The sequence below is a fragment of the Cynocephalus volans genome, chromosome 3 (genome assembly GCF_027409185.1).
Source record: "Cynocephalus volans isolate mCynVol1 chromosome 3, mCynVol1.pri, whole genome shotgun sequence".
Classification (NCBI taxonomy): domain Eukaryota; kingdom Metazoa; phylum Chordata; class Mammalia; order Dermoptera; family Cynocephalidae; genus Cynocephalus; species Cynocephalus volans.
This window is the reverse complement of record NC_084462.1, coordinates 75,772,073-75,793,285: the sequence shown is the minus strand read 5'-3', so window position 1 is coordinate 75,793,285 and position 21,213 is coordinate 75,772,073. Positions and strand designations below refer to the sequence as shown.

The 21,213-nt window shown below is 36.7% G+C and overlaps 1 protein-coding gene across 12 annotated transcripts in view; it reads right to left on the bottom strand.

The window, feature by feature from the left end:
• Nucleotides 1-21,213, bottom strand: part of HERC1 (HECT and RLD domain containing E3 ubiquitin protein ligase family member 1) — a 211,728-nt gene that overhangs the window by 158,117 nt on the left and 32,398 nt on the right. The window contains exon 2 of one of the 12 annotated variants that reach the window (XM_063090802.1): nt 19,902-20,010. The exons of the other annotated variants lie outside the window; for them this stretch is intronic. The gene's annotated coding sequence lies outside the window, so the exon portion shown is untranslated. The remainder of the gene's footprint in view (nt 1-19,901; nt 20,011-21,213) is intronic. 12 annotated transcript variants of the gene reach the window in all.

The window sequence follows — 21,213 nt, the reverse complement described above, 5'->3', positions numbered from 1 at the left end:
GCCCAAATGTCCATCATCAGATGAGTGGATACGGAAAATGTGGTACATCTACACAATGGAATACTACTCAGCTATAAAAACGAATGAAATACTGCCATTTGCAACAACATGGATGGACCTTGAGCGAATTATATTAAGTGAAACAAGTCAGGCACAGAAAGAGAAATACCACATGTTCTCACTTATTGGTGGGAGCTAAAAATTAATATATAAATTCACTCACACACACACACACACACACACACACAAAAAAAAAAAAAAAAAAAAAAAAAACCTGGGGGGTGGAAGAAGATATAACAACCACCATTACTTGAAGTTGATACGACGAGCAAACAGAAAGGACATTGTTGGGGGGGGGGAGGGAGGGAGGTTTTGGTGATGGGGAGCAATAATCAGCCACAATGTATATCAACAAAAGAAAATTTAAAAAAAAAAAATAGGATGCATTGATCTATATGCATAACTTTTTATCACAAAATATTGCAGGAGAGTTGCGGACTGAGTCCTGACTCTCAAGCAAGTCCCCAGAATGGCAGTCAAATAGTTCATGGTAGAGAAAGATCCTCAATCACTGAAGGGAATTTAATTTTAATGATATAGGTGTATCTTCAAGAAAGTGATAGATCACCCAAGTAACAGATCCCAGACGAGTTAAAATGAGCTTCCTATTTCTCAATATGCCCTGTTAAATTCTAAAAAGAAAATCTGATGACTCTTTTCTTCACAAGTTTATGATTACTATGCTTAGTTTATCTTCATTAGATACCTGGGAGGGAGGAACAAACCAAGATCATCCTGACTTCATTTAGTAAGTATTTACTAAACACCAGCATTATGCAGAGGATATAAAAGTACCTTATGTGCCTCCATCCCTTGCTGCAAGCAATAGGTGGTTCTGCTCTTTTAAATTTTGCCAGTTTGTCAGTCTGATAGCTGTAAAGAGTTATGTTGCTGCTCTGATTTGTATTTCCCTGGTCACTAAGAAATCTGAACATCTTATATTTACTGGTCATTTAGATACACTCTTCTGGGAAATGCTTGTTCATGCATTCCTATTTGGTTATCTCGTCAATTTGTAAAAATTTTTGTATTTTATCACAGTCTGTACTCAACATGCAAATATTTCTTCTACATCTATCTTTTGCATACACACACATTTTTTCTTTTATAGCTTCTGCTTTCCATTCTTGGTCAAAAGAACAACCCCACCCCATCCCTACACCCAGATTACACATGAATTCTAGATTATACAAGTATTCATCTCAATTTTCTTGAGGGATTTTTTTTTTTTTTAACACGAGTCTTTGATCCATCTGGAATTTTTAAAAATTCTACATTCATTTGGAATTTTAATAAATTCTATATAATGTAAAATTGGAGTCCAATTTTATTGTTTCCATATGGACAGCTAGTTATGCCACCACCACTTAGAAGTATTTCAGGATTTCAAGGTAGTTGAAGACAATGACAGTTGCACAGCTCTCTCTCCAAAATTTCTACCTCAAACAATAAGAAAAAAAGAAGGAAAAATTAAATTTTACACCAAACCATACCTGTAGCCATTACTTGAAGATACAGAATGCCAAAACTGCAAATAGCTGTGAATAAAAAGAGAAAAATCACCAAATCCCAATGAATACTCTCACCTACATCCAGCCACAAGGGTTTGTGGCAAGCAAAGGCAGACTAAGAAAAATTGCAGAAAAGACAGAAGAGGAAAACGAGTGAAGGAGCCAAAACATAATTTAAAATGACTGCCAAAAAGATTAAATCCACACCAAATCTTAAGATACTAGAAAAGTGTCCAGGGAGATCAGAGCACAAACTACAGGGAAGAAATTTTAAAGTATTGTACATTTAATTTAAAGGGGCAGACATGATTAAAAGGAGCATGTGCAATTTAAAAATACGAGTGTGTACAACCAGCCCAGCATCGACCACCAAGCTGCCGCAGAAAGTGCCCCAGGCTCTCCTGAGCCGGGACAGTGGGGGCAGAGGGCCTTGGCCACACTCCCCCACCACCCGCAACCAGCCCAGCAATGACCAAGACACTGCTGGAAGCCCCCTGGTCTCCTCTACAGGAGTGAGGGAGGTGCCACAGGCCTCAATCCTGCCCTTCCTCCTTCCTGCTTTGCCCTCTCCTCCTTCCCCCCCCAACTGCTCTGCAACATCATAGAATGTAAAAAAATATTAATAAATAAAACTGAAAAAATAGAAAAAAATTAAAAAATAAAAAGACAGGTGTGATTTAAATAAGCACTTGTTGAAATGCAGAGGGGAGAAAAATGGCAGAAGGTAAGAGAGAAGCACCCTTTGGCCACTGAGAGGTGAAGGGTAAAAGTAGAAATGTTTAGGGTCCTTCAAGGCAAAAGAGATCCATAAAATTGGAGGCCAAACATCCCTTCCTTCAAACAAAACAAACAAAATCCCTGCTAAAGTACTTGGATTCTGCTGTATTGACAGAAGAGGGTGCCATTAAATTAAGAATATTATAAGACACCCAACATCATAAAAACAAACAAGAGAAAAGTCACAGCTATTGGAGAAAATCAGGAAATAAAATTTCACACATATCAACTGAGGGAAATTCCCTGATAATTTAAAAATTTCACACATATCAACTGAGGGAAATTCCCTGATAACTTACATGTTCTTTTGCTTTGTTGTTAACAATCCAAATAAAACTAAGTAGGCTGAAACATTTGATCACATGAAAAATCTTGGATCAGAAATTGAAAAACTAAAAGCAGAAATTGACCAAAAGAAAAGAAAAAACGAAGGAAGGAAGGAAAAGAGGTGTTTAAATGCAAGAAAGAAATGGAAGAAAAAGACAAAATTATCTCAGAAATTAAGGATGAATTACAAAGTGTTCAAGGGAGAGTAGATGCAATGATATAAAGAAAAAGGGTCAAAGAGAAAGAAGTGGAAACAAAAAATATACAAAGAAGGTGATATGGATTGAATGTTCATCCCCTCCAAAGCTCACGTGGGAGACTGATCCCCAATGTGGCAGTGTTGAAAGGCAGAGCCTTTAAGCAGTAATTGGATCATGAAGACTATGCTCTCATGAATGGATTAATCCATTCATGGAGTAATGGGTTAAAGGTTTAATGGGTTATCATTAAACTGGTGGCTTTACAAGGAGAGCAAGTGAGCACATTAACAAGCGCACTTCCCTCTCCTGGCCATGTGATACCTTGCATCACCACAGGACTCTATAGAGTCCCCATCAAGAACAGGGCCCGCATCAGATGTGCCCCCTGGACCTCGAACTTCCCAACCTCCAAAACCATAAGAAATAAATTATGTTTTCTTATAAATTAACCAGTTTCAAGTATTCTATTATAAACAACAGAAAACGAACTACTACAGAAGGATTATTATTATTGGATTACCTGAAGAAGAAAAACAAAAACACAAACAAACCAAACAAAACCAGAGCTGGTTTTAAAGTTACAATCCAAGAAAACTTCTAAAACAGAAAAATATCTGAAACAGAAAAAGTCCTGAATACATTAAGGACTCACAAGATACCTGGGAAAATTTACCCAGAATCATCAACTACAAGACATAGCCTAGTAAAACTAGTAGATTTCAAAGATAAAGATAAAATCCTAAAGCCTCCAAGGAAAATAACGAAAATAACTTAAGGCAAAAGAATTAGCCTGGCATTTTTTATATACGAGATGCAAGGAAACATAAAAACACTAATAATGGGAGACTTCAACATACTACTCTCAGTACAAGATGGATCAAGTTTAAAAAAATAAGGAAAGAAATAGAAGATCTACACAACAAAATAATTCACTCTTTTTTTCAATAATAGGATCTATTCCTGGATCCTCTATTCTGGTCCACTTATCCATTCTTATAACAACAGTGACTTAATTACAGTAGCTTTACAAATGTTCTGAAGATTAGTAAGGCAAATCCCCAACCTATAAGATTATTTTGTTCAATTACATGCCAGCTCTTCCAATACACTATTGAGATTCTAATTTGAATTCCATTAAATGTAAATATTTTCAGAAAATAGACATTTGTATGGTAATTTGTCCCCCCAAGGATATAGTATGCCTTTCCATTTGTTCCTATCTTATTTTAGATTTTTTCATATAAGTCCTGTGCCTTTCTTGTTAAATTGATTCTTAAGTATTTTTGGTTTTGTGACGATTATAAATGAAATTTCCCCATTCCCTTTTCTAGCTAATTACTGCTATCTATTCATCTGTATATCCACATACTTTTCAAAACTTACATCAAGATGGGATAGGGGATGAATGAAAGAAACAGAGGCCATATAAAAAGGGACAGAAAATTAAGAAAGCAAGAAACGGGGCATTAAAAAGATAAAACAGAAAAAAGATCAGCTATAAGACCAAGAACTTACTCCATCAATATCTGTAAAGTCAGCACCACGCTCACCCAGTGAGCTAACCGACCATCCGTGGCGCACTTGGTAGAGTGCTGCGCTGGCAGCGCGGCGACGCTCCCACCACGGGTTCGGATCCTATATAGGACTGACCGGTGCACTCACTGGCTGAGTGCCAGTCACGAAAAAATGACAAAAAAAAAAAAAAAAAAAAAAAAAATATCTGTAAAGTCTTTTAAAACCAAAGAAAAAGACTAATACCAAATAATAATCCGTATACTAGCTGAACAAAACACATATGCAGGTAGCTATGGCCCAAAGTTTATAGTCTCTGCTATAAATTAAATACACATAATAACACAAATAAGCAAATCTTATTTAAAATATATATGCTATCTATAAGAGATCTATAATGTGGTTTAGAAATGCTGAAGATAAAATGTAGAGAAATGGTATAACAAGCAAATGTAAACCCCACCAAAAGTATTACCTGTTAGGTAATAAATGGACAAAAATCACTACTAAGACATAATTGTCATAAACCTTCATGTATAAGCACAGTAATAAAACATATGAAGCAGACACCACAGAAAATACAGGGAGAGTAAAAACCTCAATAGGAGACTTAAATCCTTAACAAGTTAAAGGAACAAAGTACAATATGTAAGCCACCACCCCTTAAGTCTACTGGTACATCACGGATCCCTATGAGAATCTGATGAAAGCTGTGGAATCTGATTCCCCCAAGAATAAAACTCTTATTATGCATACACAGTAATCCCTCAATATCCAGGGGAATGATTCCAGAACCCCACAGATACCAAAATCTGAGGATGCTCAAGTCGCTTATGTAAAATGGTATAGTATTTGCATGTAACCTGCACACATTCTCTTATATACCTTAAATCATCTCTAGAGGTACTTATAATACCTAATATAATGTAAATACTACATAACAGTTGTTATACTGTATTTTTTATTTGAATTTTTTTTATTGTTGTGTTGTTATTTTTAATTGGGTTTTTTTTCCCAAATTTTTTTGATCTGCAGTTTGTTGAATCTGCGTATGTGCAACCTGTGGATGCAGAGGGCCAACTGTACTCATTAAAATCATAGCAGATTTTCAAAGATATCACAGATGTCCTGAAGTTATCCATGTACTCTAACTTGATAAGGCTAATCTAAAATATTATGAATATCCTAAAATATCTTTAAGTGCCAATGGCAACCTTTTCAAACTGACTATATTTCAACAAAAAATTCCAAAATATACACAAAATTTAGACATATTTCTAACCATGAAGTGGTGAAACTATAAACTATCTATGAAAAACAACTAAAATGGAGCTATCTCCAAGGTACATTGTTAAGTGAAAAAAAAAAATATTTAGAGTATTACATATAGTATAATTCACACATAGTAACATATTTACATTAAAAAGGATTTATATATTCATGTTATGTTCATAAAAGCACACAATAAACTCTGGAAAGACATTAAAAAAAAAAACCCACTAAGAAAATTAGTTGCCTCTGGGGGAAGGGGACCTGGGTTACTGGGAGTTGGGGTAGAAAATACATTTACTAGTCACTGCACAACCTTTTGAATTTTATATATGTTTATATATAAACTTTTAAATTAAAAAAAAAAAAACAAGGCAAAAAGCCAAATTTTTGGAAACTAATTCTCTTCTGAACAGTTTCTTAGGCAAAGGGGAGGTAAAATGGAATTGCATATAATCCAGAAAATTATATAAAAGCATTATATATCAAAATCAATGGAATGTAGCCAAAGTTGACTCAAAGTAATACACAAAGATTTAAATACTTTATTTCTAAGTAAGAATTAAATGAATAATTCAATTCATAATTAGAAAAACAACAAAGTGAATGTCAAGAAAGGGATTATAAAAATAGAAATTGGTGAATTCAAAATAATTTAAAAACAGACTGGCCAGTTAGCTCAGTTGTTTAGAACATAGCCTTACAACACCAAACTCATGGGTTTGGATCCCTGTACTGGCCAGTTGCCAAAATAAATAAACAAAAATTTTTAAAAATTAAAAAACAGGGCCAAGCCCGTGGCGCACTCGGGAGAGTGCGGCGCTGGGAGCGTGGCGAAGCTCCCGCCGCGGGTTCGGATCCTATATAGGAACGGCCGGTGCACTCACTGGCTGAGTGCCGGTCATGAAAAAGACAAAAAAAAAAAAAGAAAGAAAAAATTAAAAAACAATACAGTTGATATTTAATGTCTAACAGACAGTTTTTAGTGGGAAAAATTAAAACAATCAGCTAATCTAATCAAGGAAAAAGGACAAAACATAAGATATTCAATACTATGAAAAAGAATGGAAAGACAGCTGTGAAAAAGTTTGGTGGGTCCTCAAAAAGTTAAAAATAGAGTTACCACGTGGCCCAGCAATTACACTCCTAGATCTATACCCAAGAGAACAGAAAACATATATTCACATGAAAACTTGTACACAAACATTCATAGGAACATTACTCATAATAGCCAAAAAGTGAAAACAACCCAAATGTCCATTAAAAAATGAAAGAATAAACAAAATCTGGTATTATTTATACAGTGGAATACTATTCAGCCATAAAAAGAAATGAAGTACTAATACATGCTACAACATGACTGAGCCTTGTAACCATTATGCTAATTGAAAGAAACCAGACATAAAAGGCCACATGTTGCACGATTCTATTTATATGAAATGTCCAGAACTGGCAAATGCATAGAGACAGAAAATAGATTAGTGGTTGCCTGGTGTTGAGGGAAGGATAGAACGGAGAGAAACTGCTTAATAGGGAAGGGGTTTTACTTTGAAATCATGAAAATGTTTTGGAACTACATACAGATGGTAGTTGTACAATATTGTGAGTGTACTAAATGCCACCAAATTGTTCACTTTAAAATGGTTAATTACCTGTACTGGCCAGCCACCAAAACAAAAACAAAAACAAAATAGTTAATTGTTATGAGAATTTCAACTCAATAATTTTTTTTAAAATAAAGAATATGGCAGATAGTGCTTCCTCCAAATGAACTTAGGATATGTTACTAAAAGAAGAAAAAATCAATGGTGGGTAACAAAATATAATAAATGTTCTCTATATCAAGAATGACTTTGATGGATCAAAAAATATTATAGGATACCATGTCAAGTTTATCAAATTGTGAATTCAAAGGAAAGAAAGTTCAAGTGCGTTTAAAAAATAGAAAGTAGATCAGAATAGCTAGAAAACAAAGACGTTCATATAAAACTGAAGAAAAATGAAGACTGAGTTCAGAACATGAAAAAAAATTTAATGAACCAAACAAGTTTGGGTTTTAGTTCTATAATCTACGAGGAGTCAAAACTGATGATTTGTGAGACAAAAATGATATCTGCAGCTAGAACAGCATCTGGAACCTTCTATGACCTTAATAAAGGATGCATTTCAAGAAAACTGATTTGTTAGTAATCTGCTGTGAATTGGAGAGCTGGGATAATATAGTTAGTATACTACCGAAAAAACCCCGCAATGAGATTCAAAGAAACTAACAACAAAATCAAGCTCTGATTGTTTTATGGGATAATTCTATCATGCCTTCAAGAAACAGACAATTCCTAAGCTACTTTAAATGTTTCAGGGCATAGAGGAAATAGCCTCAGCTATTTTTAAGTAGGCAATAAAGTAACAATACCAAAAATTAACAAAGCACAAAAAGTACAATTGTAATACTGCCATACAAAGGTTGTTATAAAAATCTACCATTAAAATATTAGCAAAGCAAAAGGAAACAGTACATTAAAATGTTAACACTCCAGATGTGAGTGGGATTCATTCCAGGAATATAATGATGGTTCAACACCGGCAATATATTAACATTAACAAATTCTGTGTTATATTGAGAGATGTTAAAAAGGCACTTGATAAAATACAACATCCATTCCTAATAAAAATCTAATAAGGCAGGAATAAAGGTTTTGTTTTTACAAACTGATTGAAAATTACATACCACAAAACAAAAGGAAAACACTAGCAGCACTGGCTCCTAGGCTCAACTAGAAGACAAGAGTGCCCACTTTTCACCACTATTATCAATAATGCAATTATACAACAAAGTACCACATATTCTAGAAAATTTTATTTACAGAAATTAACCTAAAATATCCATCCGAAGAATCTACCCATATATTAGACACAAGCGGAGTGAGGTAGCTAATTACAGAATACCCAAAAGTCAAAACTCAAAAGTATCTTAAAACAATTATAATAACCACAAATTACATACAATGCAAAAAAAAAAATCCCATTTAGAGTAGTAACAAAGAACATAAAACACCTAGGAAATAAACTACACAAGAAAGGTACAGAAATTTTATAAAACTAATTGTAAAATTCTAAAGAACAAAAGAGAATCATTTAACAAATGGAGAGATAAGCAATGCTCTTGCTGAGAAGAATGCACATTTTAAGAAGTCAATTCTCCTTCAGTTAATGTATAAACCTAATTCAAAACTAACCTTAACTTTATAAAATGTTTCTTAAGATTATTTATAAAAGTAAATACAAAGAATAGCAACCAAAAAAAAAAAAGTTAAAAAAAATTAGAAACTGAGAGAAGTCTTGGCTTACCAAATATTAAAAATCACAATGCCAGAATAACTAAAACAATGTGGTTCTGGCACAAGAATAGACAGATTACACTAGAGAATACCAAGAGAAAAGAATTGAGAGTTCAGAAAGAGATCCAAGTACATACAGGAATTTAGTACATCATGAACATAGCATATGATAAAGGTGCTATCCCAAATGAATGCATATACACTACATCCCAATGTTTAAGAGTCTCCTTGCTGTGGTGAAAGGATAGGCAAGGGGAATTCCCAATGGTCCATGCTCCTGCTCCAGATGCCTACAATTCAGGATACAAGGGAGACATGTGACTCTTGCAAGCCATGAGCCCAGTGTGGGGAACTGCCTGGAGCCCACAAAACTGCATTATTCCAGAGAGGAAGTTCATGCTGAGCTTCCCCATCCCCTGGGTCCTGGGCTACAGCAGCAAATCGCCACTTTGGGATCTTAGCCAATGCAAAAGTGCATTTTTGTCCTAGGGCCCGATAGCTTCAGCATTCCACATTCTTAAGGATCCCTCATCACACCATGACTTCAGCACTTGAACCCACACAGCACTCTGCACTCCCGGGAACAGGCAGTCCAGTGCAGTGCGGAGGCCACTCCCAGGACAGAGAAAGCCAGTGCTCACATTTTCTGGAGCCTGACAGCTGACTGGGGACTTCTACCACTGCTAATGGCCCTGATCTCTTCAGTGGAGTATCCATGCACATCTCCCGGAGGCACAGAGTCCTGCTGCAGCTCCAGCAAACCCACCCAGAGCCACCCACTCCAGCTGGGAAGCTGCAGAGCTCCCAATCACCTCTTCTGAAGAAACAGTCCCATCAATAGCTTCAGCAAGCCCACTCAGGGCCACCTACCCCAGCTGGGGAACTGCAGAGTGTACCAGCTTCTCTCTCAAAGGTATAGGGTCCCACCCATAACTCCAGCAACCTTCCCCAGAGTGGTCCGCTCTGGCTGAGGAGCTTCAGAGAACCCCAGCATCTCCTTAGTGGGTGCAGGGTTCCACCCACAGCCTCAGTGACCTCACGCAGAGTTGCCCACTCCAGCTGAGAAGCTGCAGAGCACCCTAGCATCTCTCTCAAAGTCCAAGCTACTGACTGCAGCCCCAGCAATCCCACCCAGAGTTGTGCATTTAAGCTGAGGAACTGTAGAGGACTCCAGCACATCTCTCAGAAGTACAGGATCCTGGCCACAGCACCAACAAGCCCACTCAGAGTTGCCCACTCCAGTTGAAGAACTGCAGAGCAGCCCTATGCTTTTCCCAGAGTCCTGAGACCTTGCCCACAACCCCAGGGACCCCACCTAGTGGCATCTATTCCAGCTGAAGAGCTCTAGAATGCCCTAGGCACCTCTCTCAGGAGTCCCAGGTCTCAGCCACAGCCCCACCCTTGAGAAAAGCATCAAGTCACCTATAAGGAAATTCCCATGAGACAAACAGCAGATTTCTTAGCAGAAACCTTACAGACTAGGAGAGAGTAGAATGATATATTGAAAGGGCAGAAAGAAAAAAACTGCCAGCCAAGAATACTATATCCAGCAAAGCTATCCTTTAGAAATGAAGGGGAAATAGTGTCTTTCCCAGAAAAACAAAAATTGAGAATTTCATCACCACTATATTGGGCCTACAAGAAATCCTTAAGGTAGTCCACCTAGAAGCAAAGAAAAATTAACTACCATCACAATAACATGTGAAAGACTAAATCTTACTAGTAGAGCAGATACACAAATAAGAAAGAGAAAGAAATTATATCTTATCACTATAAAAAAAATCAAATAGCAAAGACAAACAATTAAAAAAAAAGGAACAAAAGATATATAAAACAACCATAAAACAATTAACAAAATGTCAGGAATAAGGTAATACCTTTCCATAACAACTTTGAATATAAATGTATTAAATCCCCCATTTAAAAGATACAGACTGGCTGAATGAATTAAAAAACAAGACCCAACTATATGCTACCTACAGGAAATTCACTTCACCTGCAAAGACACACATAGACTAATAGTGAAGGAATTGGAAAAAAATATTCCATGCAATGGAAACCAGAAACAAGCAGAAGTAGCTATATTTACATCAGATAAAATAGACTGTAAGCCAAAAACTATAAAAAGAGACAAAGAAGAGCATTATATAATGATAAAGGATCAATTCAGCAAGACAATATAACAATTATAAATATATGTGCACCCAGATATATACAAAGCCAATATTATTGGATCTAAAGGGAGAGATAGAGCCCAATACAATAATAGAGGGAATTTCAACACCCCTCTCTCAGCACTGAACAGACCCTTTAGACAAAAAAAAAAAAAAAAAAAATCAAAGAAACACTGGATTTAAACTGTACTATACACCAAAAGGATCTGACAGACATCAACAGAACATTTCATCTAACACCTGCAAAATACACATTCTTCTCATCAGCACAGGGATCATTCTCCAGGATAGACCACATGTTAGGCTACAAATCAGGTCTCAACAAATTTTTAAAAATTGATATATCACGTATTTTTTCAGACTATGACAGAATAAAACTAGAAATCGATACTAGGCAAAACTTTGGAAACTGGACAAATACATGAAAATTAAGCAACATGCACCTGAACGACCAATGGGTCACAGAAGAAATTAAGCAGGAAATCAACAATTCTTTGCAACAAATGAAAATAGCATCAAAATATACCAAAACCTATGAGATACTGCAAAAGCAGTAGTAAGAGAGAAGTTTATTGCAATAAGTGCTTACAGCAAAAAAGTAAAAATATTTCAAACAAACAACCTAAGGTTGCACCTGAAGGAACTAGAAAAACAAGAACAACCCAATCCCAAAATTAGTAAACAAAAAGAAACAATAAAATTCAAAGCAGAACTAAATGAAAGAGACCAAAAAAAAAAAAAAGATACAAAAGACTGACAAAAGAAAAAGCTGTTCTTTTGAAAAGATAAACAAAATTGACAAACCTTTAGCTAGACTAATTAGGAAAAAAGACCCAAACAAAGAAAATAAGAAATGAAAAGGGACACATTACAACTGATACCACAGAAATACAAAGAATCATCAGAGAGCATAATGAACAACTATACTCCAACAAACTGGGAAACGTGGAGGAAATGGATAGATTTCTTTACATATACAACCTGCCAAGACTGAATCAAGAAGAAACAGAAACAGACCAATAACAAGTAACAAGATTGAATGAGTTATCAGTAGTCTCCCAAGAAAGAAGAGCCCAGGACCAGATGGCTTCACTGCTGAAACAATGAAACTACTAGAAGAAAACAGGAAAAACACTCCAAGACATTGGTCTGGGCAAAAATTTTATGGAGAAGACTTCCAAAACACAGGCAATAAAAGCAAAAATAGACATATGGGATTGCACCAAACTAAAAAGCTTCTGCACAGCAAAAGAGACAATCAACAGAGCAAAGAAGCAACCAACAAAATGGGAGAAAATATTTGCTAACTATTCATGTGATAAGGGATTAATATTCAGAATATATAAGGAACTTAACAGCAAAACAAAACAAATAATCCAATTTTTAAAATGGGCAAATGACCTGAATAGACATTTCTCAAAAGAAGACATACAAATGCCCAACATCACTAATCAGGGAAATGCAAATCAAAACCCCAATGCAATACCACCTCACCCCAGTTAGAATGGCTACTATCAATAAGACAAAAAATAACAAGTGCTGGAGAGGACACAGAGAAAGGGGAACTCTCACACACTGATGGTGGGAATTTAAATTAGTACAGCCATTATGGAAAACAGTATGGAGTTTCCTCAAAAAACTAAAAATAGAACTACCTTCTGATCCAGCAATCCCACTGCTGGGTATTTATCCAAAGGAAAAGAAATTAGCACACCGAAGAGATATCTGCATCCCCATGTTTATTGCGGTCCTATTCACAATAGCCAAGATATAAAATCAACCTAGGTTTCCATCAACAGATGAATGGATAAACAATGAAATCTTATCATTTGCAGCAACATGGATGAGCCTGGAAGACATTATGTTACATGAAGTTAGTCAGGCACAGAAAGATAAATACTGTAGGTTCTCACTCATATGTGGGAGCTCAAAACAAACAAATGAGTTAAACTTGTAGAAGCAGAGAGAATTGTGGTTGCTGGAGGCTGGGAAACGGAGGGGGTAAAGAAAGTGGTTGTTAATGGACAGAAAATTACAGCTAAACAGGAAAAGTAAGTTCTAGTGGTGTACAGTAATGCTAGGCATCTATAATTAACAATAATTTATAGTATGTTCTCAAATGGCTAGACTAGAGGAGATCAAATGTTCTCATCACAAAGAAATGATAAAGTTTTATGATGATGAATACACTAATTACCCTGAGTTGATCATCCCACATTGCATACATGTATTGAAATATAACTAAAGATAACTGCACCCCATAAACATGTATAATCAATCAATACATTTCAATGTTTAAAAATTCCTTTTTTAAAAAAAAAGACATGTTTAAAGATGTTCACTGCACTCTCTTTATAACAGAAAAGCAACCTAAATATTCATCAATAAGTAAGAAATAACTAAAGTGTGCCAAGCAAGGGCCAAGCTACATCAACTGCCTTGCCACAGAGCCAAGAGTCTGATAGTGTTTTTAACTGAATCAAATCCACATGGTTTGTACATTTTTTCTTTTAATCTTGGGCACTTTGTTTCTCTTTCTAAGAACATAACTTGAAATACCACACAGCCAATAATCATATTAAAAGTATATCCATAAACACCACACCATTTTACATACATTCACAATGTACTTTTCTGCCTTCTAGATAATTTATTTTGCCACACGACTTCATAGTTGTAAATAACTTACATAGCGTAACATAACTTTCAATTATGTGTAAAGAAATCAATTAAAATAAATAAAATGTGGTATATCGGTATGATGCCAAGATATAAGCTTTAGACTATAAACACACAAATCAACAAAAACAATATTTTTTAATGTTCAAAACAATATTTAGTGTTTGGGAAGCGCATGCACACACGCACACAAAACAATACTACAGATGCTATACTATGTAAATTAAAAGTAAAAGGCCCAGTCTGTCAGAGCAGCTAGGATTGAATCTAGGCTACTCCATTTACTGGCTATTCACCAAGGTAAGTTCCTTAATTCCTCCATGGCTCAATTTCTTTATCTGTAAAATGGTGGGTAATAAGAGAACCTCTATGGTTGTCATGATGGTTAAATGGGATAACACATAAAGTTCTTAAATCATTGCCTGGAATATAGTACACACTCAATAAATGTAAGCTGCTGTTATGATCATAAGTATTTTGTTTATTATTGCTATCTCTATTATATGTTGGTTGTAGATATATGTTAAGACAAATAAAAGTAATTTTTTTAAAGACTAGTATGATAGACCCCCAAACTCACAATAGTCATTGCCTAGGGGGGTGGGAGGTGTCAAAGAGGACATCAACATTGTGTGTTTTCATTCTTTTATTTCTAACATGATTACATGAACATGACAAAGATTTAGCACTTGTTAAATGATGGTAGAAGAAACACAGGAGGGGTTTTTTATTCTCTGTACTTTAATTTTAAATTTTTCTCAAGAAAAATGTTTACATGACTATATTGTTTTCAATTACAATATAATCAAATATTATAATCCCTTTCCCATTACTGTTTTAATTTAGGATATACAAAAATTCAACAATATCTTTATAATAGGCTTGTTTTTATAAACATCATTTCAACCAAAAAAACTTAAAAATGTATTTTTCTAAACAGTTGATTGTATCTATCTTGCTTCTAACTATAACACAGAAGGTTTGAAAAACAAAAATTAAAATAAAGTAGGTTTAATGTTTTTGTCCTTTCCTCAGGCATACAGAAATCTGCAGTTTGGGGACAAATACCATAGAGATGACATATACATCAGCCTTCTACCCCAGAGAATCTGAGATAGTTTTACTTACAACTTGTCATTTTTCATGTGTGTTACACATATATATTACAAACACAACCTCTGCATATATTCTGATGGTGCATTTTACAAAACAAAAAGATGAATCATCAATGCAGCAAGATTTGCCAGAGATAACGGCATGATTCTTTTCAAGATAATTATGATCAGCAGAGAGAGATCCAAAAACCAAAACACTACACCAAACTAGTGACATTTCCAATAAAACTCTGAGTTACTGGATAAATTCTGCTTAGTCCTTTCTTTAACAAACTATGCTGTAGGGAAATGATGAATAAAAAACAATTCATCAAGGTTGTTCAAATTGCAAATCTAGGTTCCCTCAGTGCTAAAACACTTACAATAAACTAAAATCAGTTGGCTGTCTAAATTTTTCAAGCTGTAAACCCATTCACATCAGCTGCAATCAGCAGTCTCTCTCCAAATGTGAAAATTTAGAATAATTTTCCCTAAGGTAAAGAATAAAGTTATTATTCCTTCAAATATTTTTAAAAAGCTAGTTTTCAGACCATCCATTTCAAAGCTAAACAATTATCTATTAGCAGTAGCATCTCAAACCTCTTCCTGTATATATTCCTACCCTACCAGCAAAGTAGAATGAATGTGTGCTTCCAGCAGTTTGGGGTATCCCAAAATAAGTGGCAAATTTTAAGCAAGAAATTACTTTAAATTCCTATAATTTTGACATTATTCTTCATAATACAGTCATGTGCAGCAAAAACATTATGGTCAATGACAGACCACATACATGATGGTGGTCGCATAAAATTATAATGAAGCTGAAAAATTTCTATGGTTACTTATGTTTGGATACACAAATACTTACTGTATTACAAATACCTAGAGTATTCAGTGCAGTAACACACTGTACAGGTTTCTAGCAGAGGAGCCATATAGCCTAGGTGTGTTAGTAGGCTATAACAATAGGTTTGTGTAAGTACACTCTATGATGGTAACACAAGGACAAAAATCACCTAACAATGCTTTTCTTGGAACATATCCCCATAGTTAAGCAACATATGACTGTATATGTGTGGTTTTAATATAAAGTTTCATATTTCCTACTCTGATGATATAGAGGAAAAAACAAACTCAGTTTCTTCCTACTATACTCTTGCAACAGAGAACATTTCTGTGACCAAATGTGTGAGGGGTTTTCCCCACACACCAAGCAAACAATCCTGCAGCAAATACCAGCAGGGTGTCCTCTAATTCAATTCCTACACCACTATCTACATGGAGATAGTCTCAGATCCCACAGATTGAGGGCTCAGCTCCACAAGACTTCCTGTGACTTCTGATGCCAATCACAAGCCCCGGGTTGTTTTACCTGTGCTTCTGACAAACTGACTATAAACCTTGGTTCCAACAACCACCTCCTTGGATTTCATAAATCTGCTATAGTAACTCACAGAACTCAGGGAAATACTATACTGTACTTATATTTACCAGTTTATTATAAAGTATATTACAAAGGATACCAATGAACACCAGAGGAAGAGATGAATAGGGCGAAGTATTGGGAAAAGGACTGGGAGCTTCCCTGCTCTCTCTGGGCATGCCATCTCCTAGAAATCTCCATGTGTTTAGCTATCCTGAAGCTCCCCAAATCCACTCTTTATGAGTTTTTATGAAAGCTTCATTACTTAGTCATAACTAGTTAAGTCACTAGCCACTGGTGATCAACTCAATCTTTAGCCCCTTCTCCCTTCCAGGAAGTTGGGAGGTAGGGCTAAATTTCCCTGTAATCATGGCTTGGTCTTTCCAGAGACCAGCCCCCATCCTGAAGCCATCAGTCATCTCACTGCATATAAAAAGATACTCATCACTTTGTAGATTCCAAGGATTTTAGGAGTTGTATGCCAAGAAACTGGACCAAATATGTACTTCACAATATCACACCTATCATCTATTAAAACTTAGACTCTAGCAGAAGGCACTGCACTTTTATCCTGGAACTAAGAGCCCTACTTCCCCTCTTACCCACCTCCCTAAAGCAATTTGAGGGGAAAAAAAGTAAAGGAGTAATCATTCTTTTCCTACTTGAAAATTTAAATGACACATTCACAAATTATAACATTTTAAGATGTACCAATGGAGTTTTAAAGCACAAGCTTCTGCTTTATAAATTCTTACAACTTTGAGAAAGGAAAACTGGGTCAATTTTAGTCAATCTTAGTCACTAAAGATTGCCTTTTACAATTGTTTTATTAAAACTTTGTGTTTGTTTCTATCATTTTGGAAACAGAGTTCAAAGCAGATAAAGGTAAAGACAATTTTAAAATAAAATATCCTCTATTTCTGGTCAAGATGGTGGAATAGATGGTCCCCAGTGTCACTCTCTCCTACAAATCAACCAATTTACAACTATCAAAAAGCAATGACAGCCAAGCTGGGGCCAGCCGTCAGAGCTCAGGGGAAGAGGAGGAGAGACCTACAGAGCACATGAAGGCGGGAGAAGCCAAAAAGAGAGAAAGAAAAAACCACACTGACCATTTCGAACCCTGGCCACTTCCAGGCTGGAGCTTCTGAGCACACAGAGCAAGAGCTGGCAAAAGCCGCAGCTATACCCTATGGATGAAGTTGCTTGGAAGCAGCAAGGGAGAAGAGGGCCTTGGTGGCTCCCAGGCCAGCAAGACCATTAATAGGGTTCCCATGGACCCACATAGGAGCGAGGAGCCACAACAACTGAAAAAAAGGAGCCACTCAGAGGCCAGTGAGTCATTGCAAGGGACCAGAGCACAGCCCATCCCATGGGAAGTGTTTGCAGCACAGGCAGCAGGGGAGAAGGGCCCACCAGGAGAACACTGGGGCACAGCAAGGACAACTGATCTGCACCCCAATCAGTGTAGGACCACTCAGAAGAGACTGGTCAGGAATATAGAGTTGCATGGGGTGCACTTTGATGAAAAGACTCAGGCCCAGACCAGAGTTTCTACACAACCCAGGTGCACTGGATTTCACTAGAATGGTAAGTGCTTATAAATTCAACCATTAAAACCTGAGCTACACAAAAAGCTTTCCCTAGGGAACCAGCAGCAAAGCAACAATTTAGCTCAACCACAGAGCTCAAGTACTGGTCCTCACAGGAAGTTCCCCCATTTTAGAAATAAGCAAAGGACAACAAATTAGTTCCAGTGCAGGGTTTAAGTGGTGGGAACAGCAAATAATCCAACACAGAACTGAAAGAAAAAACAAAGTACCTGCAACCAGAGACAAAGTTTGATATTAACTAGTAAAGGTCTCATTTCACCAAAGAACACCTATAACACCTAGAAGGACCAGAAGTCCCCTGGGATACCAAGCCAGAAAGGTGGGAAGACCGGGGGGCCTCAGCAATGTCCCCTGACACCTGCAACCTGTCTGGAGGGTGGGGGACAAGGGCCTCAGCCACACACCCCTGACACATGCGGACCACCCCGGCAACGACCACCAAGCCACTGCAGGAAATGTCCCGGACTCTCCAGAGCCAGGGCAGTGGGGGCCTCAGTCACGCCCTCCTGACACACGCAACCAGCCCAGTGGTGAACACCAAGTGTCTATAGAAAGTGCCCCAGGCTCTCCCTAGCCCAGCCGTGACCACCAAGCCACCACAGGAAGTGCCCCGGGCTCTCCCAAGCTGGAGCGGTGGGGAGCCAAAAGTCTTGGTCACAGACTCCCCCAACACATGCAACCAGCCCAGTGAGGACTACCAACCTGCAGCAAGAAGGGCCCCTGGTTCCCGAGCTGGGGTCCTGGGGGGGGGGGCGAGGGCTTTTGCCACACTCCCCTGACATCTGCACCCAGCCCAGCAATGACCAAGACACCACTGGAAGCCCCCAGTCTCCCATGTGGGAATGATGGTGGTGCCACAGGCCTCAATCCCACCCCTCCTCTTTCCTCCTTCCTCCATCACATTTCTTTCCCCTCTCCAAATTCCCCCTCCCTCCCCACTGCTCCACAACAACATCCTAGAATGTAAAAAAAAAATTAATAAAATAAAAAAGCAATTAAAATAAATAAATAAAATAAATAAAAGTGTTCATTCCTCCCAGAGAAAAATATATAAAGTATCCAAAAAAACAGCAGACTACAGAAATGTGCATGAGAGAGAGTGGTAGCATTGGAGATCTAGAGAAGTAAATAAAGATAAAACTGACAGGGAAAATATTAGTTCAAGAAAAAACATTTAATCAGAATTTAGGAGTAAATTTAATTTAATTTTATTTTCAATCAAACAGAAAAGGTTAACTTCAGAAGAACTGAAATCAAGCTTTTTTTCCTCCACTAAGTATTAAGCTTTGATAAACAAAGGTCTATCTTTTAAATTAATCTGAAGACAATTTATGTTTGCCCATTTGAACCATCAGTAAACACTGAAGGAATTTTTTTAAAAAATGAATTTAGTCCATTACTAAAGGGTATCATCACTTGTTACTTGCCAATGAATATATTTGCCAACAGTCACATCTGCAATGTTTTATATATTTTTTTTCATTTAATATGTGGATAAGGGTACTGAAATGTGACGAAATTCAGTAGTTTCTAACATCATTTCTCATTTCAAAAATTAGATTAAAATTTAAAATAAATTTATACACTTTACTGGGCACCTGTGACATTTCAGATACCTCATTTAATTATAAAATCCCATAGAACAGTTATTAATAACACTACATAAATTTCAAAAAATTAAATAATTTGATAAGATCACACAAACAGTGGAGTCAGGACTCGAACAAAAGTCTCCAGATTCTACAATCCAATGCTATTTTCACTATTCCATAATATCACTTCCTGGAAAAATTAATTCTAAATGTGGGGTAGATGTGAATAAGAATCAAGTGTTGGAGCTTGTCAAAATACACATGCCTAGCTCCCCAACCCAACCCCACTAAAGCACTTCTTTTGGAAAAGTGTGTGTCACTACTTGCCTTACCCGAGAGTCAGTGCTTTAGGATGAAATTCTCTCTTTGCTGCCCATTACAGTAGCTTCTTTACTCAGCTCCCTGATACCAGGTTCTCCACCACTCCAGTTCATCCTCTTTCTACAAGCCAAAATGTAAAGTTATTCTCTTACTTAAAGCATTCAGTGCTGAACCAGGTAAAAGTCAATCACTCTACAGCAGCAATTGATTCATTATAATCAGGAATTAAGGTACTTTTCCAGTTTAGGGTCTTCTATCCTCTCCAACCTACCCCTTACATCATAGCTACCCTAACAAATTCTTACAGGTTCTTTAAAACACCAAGTGCTTTCAGGCCTTCAAACCACTGCTTCTATCCTCTTTTTCTTCACTTAGTGAAGTCCTTCCTCTTCATTCTTCAAATTTTACTTTAAAAAAACTTTGCAGGGTCTTTCAGAACTTGAAAACTAGTGCTTTCTAGTTCTCTAACAGGTTGCCTTTCACTTTGAACTGTAATTACTTAGAATTTTTTTTACTCCCCTAATAGACCATCTCACTGATAGGCACCCCATCTTATTCAATTTTAATTCCCTAGCATGCAGCCTAGAACATCACAGTGTTTGTGAAATTAACTAATTAATTACAACTTCTTTCTAGATTTAAATAACTGTATATGAGTACTAATGTCAGTTTATTCTAAACTCTAAGCATTTAGTTGTTACATGCTATTTCTTACTTCAGTAGAAGTGTAAATAAAACATTTCACCAACAGGCTTAGGGGTTTCCCAATTCCAAACTCAAAGCAAGGGGGTCATAAATAATTTCTTTTTTTTTAAGTTGGCATATTTTCTAAGTATCAGCTCTGGAGCTTGCTTTTCAAGACGAGTTTCAGAACTAGATCATAACTGCACATTTAATTTTCAGATAAGTTAACTTCAAATCAGTCAATGAGGTTATAAACTCTAATTTAGCAGAGATAGACTCTTCTCTTTCCTCAGTTCAGTTCTGATACATAAGTTTCCAATAAATGGCAGCTATTATCATCATTACTATTCCCCCACTAACCAGAGATATAGTCACCATTCAAATAACATCTATATCCCACCCACAACCTCAAGTGTAGAAGTATAGAAGAACTTCTTGAGGCAGGACAGAAGATGGACACACCCTAGGAAGGCTGCTCATAAATATTCAGATTGGATCGGCACTAGCTGCCTCCTTGTTTTGCAGTTAATGAACCCATAATGAGCTGACAACAGCTTAACCACCCTACCAATCAACATGCTACACCTGGAACTCTGCAGTTTACAAAACTGCAGTGCCTGCACACAAAAGTGCAGATGA